This window comes from Chiloscyllium plagiosum, chromosome 14 (assembly GCF_004010195.1).
Source record: "Chiloscyllium plagiosum isolate BGI_BamShark_2017 chromosome 14, ASM401019v2, whole genome shotgun sequence".
In the NCBI taxonomy this organism is placed as follows: domain Eukaryota; kingdom Metazoa; phylum Chordata; class Chondrichthyes; order Orectolobiformes; family Hemiscylliidae; genus Chiloscyllium; species Chiloscyllium plagiosum.
This window is the reverse complement of record NC_057723.1, coordinates 63,682,961-63,692,979: the sequence shown is the minus strand read 5'-3', so window position 1 is coordinate 63,692,979 and position 10,019 is coordinate 63,682,961. Positions and strand designations below refer to the sequence as shown.

Here is a 10,019-nt window from a genome sequence, read left to right as displayed (position 1 = left end):
GAGGTGTGGGCGCAAGTTTTGCATTTCTTGCGGTTGCAGGGGAAGGTGCCGGGAGTGGAGGTTGGGTTGGTGGGGGGTGTGGACCTGACGAGGGAGTCACGGAGGGAGTGGTCTTTTCGGAACGCTGATAGGGGAGGGGAGGGAAATATATCCCTGGTGGTGGGGTCCGTTTGGAGGTGGCGGAAATGACGGCGGATGATACGTTGTACATGGAGGTTGGTGGGGTGGTAGGTGAGGACCAGTGGGGTTCTGTCCTGGTGGCGGTTGGAGGGGCCCTTGAGCCCCGCCCCTCCACACTGCCAGGAATCCTGTATTTAATCCTATATTCACTATTTAATTTCAACCATCCAAAAAGCACCACTTCGCATTTATCCAGGTTGAACTCCATCTGCCATTTCTCAGCTCAGCTCTGCATCCTGTCTATGTCGCTGTGCAGCCTGCAATAGCCCTCGATATTATCAACTGCACCTCCAAACTTTGTGTCATCTGAAAAATTACTAACCCACGTCTCAACCTCCTCATTAAAGTCATTTATAAAAACTACAAAGAGCAGTGGCCCAAGAACAGGGCCCTGTGGGACACCACTCACCACTGACCTCCAGGCAGAATACTTTCTATCTACAACCAATCTCTGCTCTCTGTAAGCCAACCAATTCTGAATCCAGACAGCCAAATCTCCCTGAATCCCATACTTCCTGAATTTATGAATGAGCCTATCACTGGGAACCTTATCAAAAGCCAAGCTGAAGTCCATATACATCACATCCATTGCTCGGCCTTCATCAATCTGTCTTGTCACCTCCTCAAAGAACTCATTAAGATCTGTGAGGCGAAACCTGCACCTCACACAGCATTGCTGACTGCTTTGAATTACTCTATGCTTTTCCAAATAGTCATAAATCCTATCCCTCAGAATTCTTTCCACAGACTAGTCTATAATTGCCAGGGGTTTCACTATTTCCCTTCTTGAAAAGAGGAACAACATTCATCTCCCTCCAATCGTCCGGTACGACTCTCGTGGAGAGTGAGGAAGCAAAGATTTTTGTCAGCAGCTTAGCAACCTCCTTTCTCACTTCCAGGTGCAGCTTAGGGTAAATCTGGTCTGGCCCTGGGGACTTAACAATCTTAATGTTTTCCAAAATTTCTAGCACATCAACTTTATCAATTTTTATCTGGTCAAGCCTGTTTCCCAGCTCCTCAAAGTTCTCATTCACAACAAAGTCCCTTTCCTTCATGAAAACCAAAGCAAAAAACTCATTTAGGGCTTCCCCTATCTGCTCAGACTCCACGCACAAGTTCCCTCCGCTATCCCTGATCGGCCCTGATCATTCTCTTATTCCTCACTTATGAGTAAAATACCTTTGGGTTCTCCCTAATCCTTCTCGCCAAGCCTTTTTCAAGCCTCCTCCTGGCTGTCCTCAGTCCATTTGAGCTCCTTTCTAGTAAGCCTGTAATCCTCTAAAAATGCTCGACCCTTGTTTTCTCCACCTAACGTAAGCTGCCGCCTTCGTTTTGACGAGAAGCTCCTCTGTTCTCGTCATTCAAGGCTCCTTAATCTTACCCCATCTTGCCTGTCTCCGAGGAACAAGTTTATGCATCACTCTCAACAACTCCTTAAACAGTTTCCAAATGTCTTTGTGCCCTTTCTGTGGAAGAATTGCTCCCAGTCTGTACTTCCCAACTCCTGTCTGGTAGCATCATAATGACCTTTTCCCCAATTAAATACCTTCCCATAGTGACTGCTCCTTTCCCTCTTCGTAGCTGTGGTAAATGTGAGGCAGTTATGGTCACTGTCACCAAAGTTTTCTCCCACTTTGAGATCTGACACCTGTCCTGGCTCATTGCCGAGCACCAAATCCAAAATGGCTATTCCTCCCGTCTGCCTGTCTACATACTGAGTAAGGAAACCCTCCTGAACACACTGACAAAAATGGCTCCATCCAAACCATCTGCATTAAGGATGTTCCAGTCAATATTGGGGAAAGTTGAAGTCACCCATAACAACAACCCTGCTACGTGCATTTTTCCAGAAACTGCCTGCCTACGAGTTCTTCAACCTCCTGACTGCTCTTAGGGTTCTGTAGAAAATCCCCAATGAGGTGGCTGCTCCTTTGCTCTTTCTAACTTCCACCTATACTGACTCAGTAAACAAACCTTCCTCAACAACCTTAGGTTGTGTGTTTGGGGGACTGTGGGATCCTGTGTTAGGTCAATATGTACAAGATGCGTACGCCTGGGTGTCTGTGTAGTAATGTCACTGTACAAGATGAGTGTAAGGGAGGCTTCCTGTATAAGATCAGTGAGAGAGGGAGGATCCTTTTTTTCAGGGTGTATGTACAAAGAACAGCTTAGGAAACTGGCCGTTTGGCCCACCTAGACTGTGCTGACAAATGAAGCTTTTCTAAACTAACACCCTTTACCTCAAATCTCTGCCTATTCATATATCTGTCCAGATGCCTGTTAAACCTTGCTATTGGGTCTGTCTCCTCCTCCACCACAGGCAGTGCATTGCAGGCATTTAGCACCCTCTTTAAAAAAAACAAAACTGTTCTCTCATATCCTTTAAACTTGTCCCCTTTTACCTTCAAGCTATGTCCCCTAATAATTGACATTTCTTATCTGGGAAAAAGATGCCGACTATCCAATCTATACATGCCTCTCATAATTTTAAAAACTTCTATCAGGTTGCCCTTCACTCTTTCATGTTCAAATGAAAACATGATGTGGAGGTGCCAGTGGACAAATTTAAAAATCTCTCAACGCCAGGTTATAGTCCAACAGGTTCATTTTGGAGAGTTAGCTTTCAGACTGATGATCCTTTGTCAGGTAGCTAGTGAGTGGGATCATAGTGCACAGAAATTGTCCTGTTATCCTACCCCACTAGCTACCTGATGAAGGAACAGCACTCCGAAAGCTAGTACTTCCAAATAAACCCGTTGCACTATAACCTGGCATTGTGTGATTTTTTTTAATGGTGTCCAAGTGAGAACAGTATATCCAATCGCTCCTTATAGCTGATCCCCTCTGAACCAGGCAACAGCCTGGTCAATTGTTTCTGTACCCTGTCAAATGCCTCCACGTCCTTCTGATAGTGGCGACCAGGACTGTACATAATATTCCAAATGAGGTTTGGTTGCCGAACTGAAGTTTTATACAGCTACAACATGTTTTTCCAGTTTTTATACTGATGAAGGCAAGCATGCCATATGTCTCCTTGACCACCTTATCCACTTATATTGCCACTTTCAGGGAACTGTGGACCTGAATGTTGATGCTACAAAGGGTTCTGTCATTTTACTGTATACTTCCATCCTGCATTAGATCTCCCAAAATGTATCTTCTCACCTTTTGTCTTATTTTGTCAGGCAGATTAAAGTCCATCTGCCATATTTCTGCCTGAGTCTGCACCCCATCTATATCCCTGTGTATCCTCTGGCAATCCTCCTCTCTAACCGCGTCTCCCCCCAAACTTTGTGCCATCTGCAGACTTACTAATCAACCCATCTACATTCTACTCTGAATCCTATATATTACAAAGAAGAGGATCCCAGCACTGATACCTGTGGAACACCACTGATCACAGATCTCCAGACTGAAAACCACCCTCCCATCGGTATTCTGTCTTCTATGACCTAAGCCATATCCATCTTAGCTTACTGTGGATCGCATGTTACTTCACCTTTTGTATTAGTCTGTTATGAGGGACCTTGTAAAAGGACTTGCTGAAGTCCATATAGACAGTATAGACCTCCCTGCCCTGATCAATCATCTTTGTCACTTTCTTAAGAAACTTAATCAAGTGTGTGAGAAACTCCCTTCCCTGCACCAAGCCATGCTACTTATCACTAATAAATCCATATTATTTCCAAATTTGAGTAAATCCTATTCCTGAGAATCTTCTCCAATAATTTCCCTACCACTGATATAAGGTTCTCTGGCCTATAATTTCCCAGATTGTTCCTTTGTTTAAGAAAGGCAACAGGGATAATAATTCTCCAGTCAGAGTCTTAGAGCCGTCCAGTACAACTTCTGACCAACTTGTCCATGCTTATCAAATATCTAAAATTAAACTAGTCCCATTTGCCAGCATTTGGCCCATATCCCTCTAAACCCTTCCTATTCATGTTCCACCCAGGTGCTTTTTAAATATTGTAATTGTATTAGCCTCCGCCACTACGTGTGGCAGCTCATTCCATACAGGCAAAAAGTTGCCCCTTAGGTTCCTTTCAAATCTTACCCCTCTCAAATTAAACCAATGTCTTCTAGTTTTGGTCTCTGCCACCCTGGGAAAAGGCCTCAGCTACTCACCCAATCATGCCCTTCATCATTTTAAATACCTCTAAGGCCTCCGACGCCCCAGGGAAAATAGCTGGGACTTATGCTGTGATTAAAGAGGATACAAAGATTTTGTACAAGGCCCTCTGCCTCCCTCAGCATTCTGGGATAAATCCCATCAGATCCTGGGGACTTGTCCACCTTGGTTCTTTTCAAAACACCCAACAACACTTTTTAAAAAAAATTTGACGTGCTTTAAATTATTAACATACCCCTCCCAAGACTCTTAATCTACCATGTCCTTCTCCTTTGTGAATATTGATACAAGGTATTTGTTACGGACCTTACTCACATCCTCCATCTCCACGCATAAATCCCTCCTACCCAATCCCAAGCTGCCACTTGATCTTTTATATGTGTATGTAAAATGCCTTGAGATTTTCCTTAACCATGTTTGCCAAAGACATTTCATTGCCCCTCAGCAGGTTAGGGAGACAGTGAATGGGTGACCAAAAGACAGAAAAAGAGTAGGTCATCTCCCCCCAAAACAGGTATACTGTTTTGGATACTGTTGAGGGAGATGGCTCACCAGGGGAGGGCAGCAGTTGCCAGGATCATGGCATCGTGGCGGGCACTGCTGTTAAAAGGGCCGGAAAAAAAGATTCATAGGGACATAGTCATAGGGATTCTATTGTAAGGGGAGTAGATAGGCGGTTCTGTGGCCGAAAACGGGACTCCCAGATGTTACGTTGCCTCCCAGGTGCTCGGGTCAGGGATGTCAACGATCGGCTGCAGAGCATTCTAAAAGGGGAGGGTGCACAGCTAGATGTCTTGGTGCATATAGGCACCAATGATGTAAGTGGAAAACGAGATGAGGTCCTGAAAGATGAATTCAGGGAGCAAGGAGAGAAGTTAAAGAGAAGGACCTCCGAGGTAGTGATCTTGGGATTACTACAGTACCACGTGCTAGCCAGCGTAGAAATGAAACAATAGGCAGGATGAACACGTGGCTTTAGAGATGGTGTAGGAGGGAGGGGTTCAGATTTGTTGGACATTGGGACCAGATCTGGGGAAGGTGGGACTATTACAAAATGGATGGTTTACGTCTGAACCAGATTGGAACCAATGTCCTTGGGAGAGTTTTTTGCTACTGCTGTTGGGGAGGTTTTAAAACTTATGTGGCAGGGGGCTGGGAACCAGAAGAGAGAACAAGTAGGCAGCGAGGTGGACACTAAGAATTATGAAGATAACATTAATAAAGGGAAGAGTAGGCAGAGAGCAGATGAGTGCAAAAAAACTGGTGGCCTGAAATGCATTTACTTTAATGCAAGGAGTGTAGTGTGTAAGGCAGATGAACTTAGGGCTTGGATTGGTACCTGGGAGTATGACGTTATTGCAATCACAGAGACTTGGTTGAAGGAATGGCATGATGATTGTCAACTAAATGTTCCAGGATATAGACACTTCAGACAAGACAGGGAGGAAAATAAAAGGGGGGTGGAGTTTCATTGCTAGTCAGGGACGATATCACAGCTGTGCTAAAGGAGCACACTATGGTGATCTTGGGTGGTAAGGCATTATGGGTGGAGTTGAGAAATAAGAAGAGTGCAGTTACATTGTTGGGGGCTGTATTACAGGCCTCCCAGCAGGGAGTGTGAGGTAGAAGAACAAATCGGTAAACAGATTATGGAAAGATGTAGAGGCAATAGGGTAGTGGTGATGGGAGATTTTAATTTTCCCAACATTGACTGGGATACACTTAGCGTCAGAGGTCTGGATGGGGTAGAATTTGTAAGAAGCGCCCAGGAGAGTTTTCTAGAGCAGTATGTCAATAGTCCGAGGGAAGGGGCCATATTGGACCTGGTACTAGGGAACGAGCCAGGACAGGTGGTAAAAGTTGCGGTGGGGGATTTCTTTGGGAACAGTGACCACAATTCTGTAAGTTTTAGAATACTCTTAGATAAAGAAGAGTGGTTCTAAGGGAAGAGTACTAAACTGGGCCAAGGCCTATTATATCAAAATTCGACAGGAGCTCGGAAATGTGGATTGGACACAGCTATTTGAGATGTGGGAGGCTTTCAAAGATAGTGCAGTTTAGGCATGTCCCATTGAAGGCAAAGGATATGAAGGGCAAGATTCATGAACTGTGGATGACAGGAGAAATTGTACAACTAGCCAAGAGGAAAAGGGAAGTGTACAGAAGGTCTAGGCAGCTAAGAACAGAACGGGCCCTGGAGGAATATTGGAAGAGCAGGACAAGTCTTAAATGAGGAATCAAGTGGGCTAAAAGGAGTCATGAAATAGCTTTAGGGAGCAGAATTAAGGAGAATCCCAAAGCATTTTATTCTTTATATAAGATGCAAGCGGGTAACTAGAGAAAGGATTGGTCTACTAAAGGATAATGAAGGAAGGCTGTGTGTCGAACCTGAGTGAATGGGTGAGATTCTGAATGATTACTTTGCATCAGTGTTCACTGAGGAGAGGAATGTGATGAATCTTGAGATTAGAGATAGAAGTTTGATTAGTCTGGATCACGTTGACATAAGTAGGGAAGATGTGTTGAATAGGCTAGAGGTTATTAAAGTGGACAAATCCCAGGACTGGATGGGATCTATCCCAGGTTGCTGAGGGAGGTGAGAGAGGAAATAGCTGGGGCCCTGACAGATATTTTTGTAGCATCCTTAAATACAGGTGGTGTGCCGGCTGACTGGAAGGTTGCTCATGTCCCCCTGTACAAGAAAGGTAGTAGGGATATTCCGGGTAACTACAGACCAGTGAGCCTGATGGTGGTGGGAAAGTTGCTGGAGAGGGTACTGAGGGATAGGATCTATTTATATTTAGAAAAGAATGGGCTTATCAGTGATAGGCAACATGGCTTTGAGTGGGGGACATCGTGCCTTACCAACTGAATAGAGTTCTTCGAGGAAGTGACCAAGTTGATAGATGAAGGAAGGGCTGTTGATGTCATATACATGGACTTTAGTAAGGCGTTTGACAAGGTTCCCCATGGTAGTCTAATGGAGAAAGTGAAGTTACATGGTGTGCAGGATGTTCTAGCTAGGTGGATAAAGAACTGGTTGAGCAACAGGAGACAGAGAGTAGGAGTTGAAGGGAGTTTCTCGAAATGGAGAAAGGTGACCAGTGGTGTTCCACAAAAGTCAGTGTTGGGGCCACTGTTGTTTGTAATATACATAAATGATCTGGAAGAGGGCACTGTTGGTATAATCAGCAAGTTTGCAGATGACACGAAGATTGGTGGAGTAGCAGAAAGCATAAGGGACTGTCGGGGAATACAGGAGGATATAGATAGACTGGAGAATTGGGCGGAAAAGTGGCAGATGGAGTTCAATCCAGACAAATGTGAGGTGATGCATTTAGGCAAGACTAATTCTCGAGCGAATTATACAATGAATGGAAGAGCCTTGGGAAAGGTTGATGGGCAGAGAGATCTGGGAGTTCAGGTCCATTGTACCTTGAGGTTTGCTGCACAGGTGGATAGAGTGGTCAAGAAGGCAGATAGTATGCTTGCCTTCACTGGACGGGGTATTGAGTATTAGAGCTGGCAAGTCATGTTAAAATTGTGCAAGACATTGGTTTGGCCGCATTTAGAATACTGTGTACAGTTCTGGTCGCCATATTGGCAAAAGGATGTGGATGCTTTGGAGAGAGTGCAGCGAAGGTTTACGAGAATGTTGCCTGGTATGGAAGGTGCAAGCTATGAAGAGAGGTTGAGTTGGTTAGGTTTATTTTCATTTAAAAAAAAAGGAGATTGAGGGGAGACCTGATTTGAGGTTTACAAAATCATGAAGGGTATAGACAGGGTGGATAGAGTCAAGCTTTTTCCCAGGGTGAATGATTCAATAACGAGAGGCCATGCTTTCAAGGTGAGAGGTGGAAAGTTTAAGGGGGATACATGCGGCAAGTACTTCACACAGAGGGTAGTGGGTGTCTGGAACATGTTGCCAGCAGAGGTGGTAGAGGCAGGCACGGTAGATTCATTTAAGATGCGTCTGGACAGATGCATGAGTAGGTGGGGAGCAGAGGGATACAAATGCTTAAGAATTGACCGACAGGTTTAGACAGTAGATTTGGATCGGCTCAGGCTTGAAGGGCCGAAGGGCCTGTTCCTGGGTTGTAAATTATCTTTGTTCTTTGTTCTTTTCAGCCCTCTGAATTCTTTGTTTCATGTTCTTTCCTGTATCTGTATATTCTTCGAGATGTCTTCATTTTCCTAAGCCTTATGTATGCATCTTTTTCCTTTTTGACTAAGTTCTCAATTTCTCTTGTTATTCAATCTTGCCATCCTTATCTATCTTCTTCTCAGGAAAATATAATCAATGTCATACAGTCATACAGCATGGCAACAGCCTTCAGTCCAAACAGTCCATGCTGACCATAAGGCCAAACTAAACTAATTCCACCTGCCTGCGCTTGGCCCATATCCCTCCAAACATTTCTTATTCATGTACTTATCCAAATGACCTTTAAATGTTGTAACATTTACTTTCATCCGCCATTTCCTCTGGAAATTCATTCCACACAGGAACCACTATGCAAACAAATTGCACCTTGTATCTTTCTAAACTTTTTCTCCTCTCAGCTTAAAAATATGCCACCTAGTCTTAAAATCCAAAACACATGTTAGCCCTGAACTCCAATCAACTGACCTTAACAAGATTCCCACATGATAGATGTGGATTTATCCTCAAGCAGCCACTCCAATCTATATTCCCCAGTTTTTGCCAAATAATGTGGTAATTAGCCTACACTGTATAAGTGGCGAGTAGGTGAGGTGTCTCTAAGGTTATTGTGTACAGGGCAAGTGCGGTGGAGTCTGTGTGTGTATGATACGCAGTGTAGAGGTGGGTGCTTGTACAAGGTCAGTGTGTGTAAGGTGAGTTTACGGGCAGGTGTCTCAACAAGACCAGCATGTAAAGGGCAAGTGTATGGGTGAGTACCTGTACAATGTCAGTGCGTAGGTGGCAAGAGTGGGAAAGGCTGCACCTTACCATGGAATGAAGATGACCTTTCCTGTACACACCCATAACAGAAAGCCACACGTGGCCAGCATGTGCTTACATCACAAATGCAGCTTCACCCCAAACTTGCAGATAAGCACTGAACTTTCATGGCCACCCTTATTCAGGGCAGCTTACCCCAGAGTCACACTTTACACACTGAAGTCACAACGTCAGCCTTTCCCGCTCTTGCCGTCTACGCACTGACATTGTACAGGCACTCACCCATACACTTGCCCTTTACATGCTGGTCTTGTTGGGACACCTGCCCGTAAACTCACCTTATACACACTGACCTTGTACAAGCACCCACCTCTACACTGCGTATCATACACCTGCAGACTCCACCAGACTCTTGGGTCTTGGGATTATCGGGGTTTTGCAGCAAGTGCTGTTTCTAGATGGGTGCTCTCCTTTTATGCATGGTACAGATTCAGGCTTTTCTGATTTCATTATCACTCAGGATCTAGTGACACAACGTTTGAGAGACTGAGGAGCAGCGGAAGATGGGCATGGGCAAATGAGAGGCAGAATGTAGGGTCAGCAGAAAATCAACCACTCAAACATTCAGAAGTCACCGAACCTTTGCCTGTGCATTGTACTTCCTCCCTCCAACAATACCTCTACCTCTGCCCTTTCAGTGACACACTTCATCCATCCTTGGCACACTACTCCTTTCTCCATCCTTGGCACACTACTCCTTTCCCCATCCTCCTCTCTTTACCT

General features: G+C 44.8%; 1 protein-coding gene across 6 annotated transcripts in view; it reads left to right on the top strand.

The window, feature by feature from the left end:
• Positions 1–10,019, top strand: part of LOC122556771 (polyadenylate-binding protein-interacting protein 2-like) — a 45,392-nt gene that overhangs the window by 31,482 nt on the left and 3,891 nt on the right. The gene's annotated exons all lie outside the window — the stretch shown is intronic.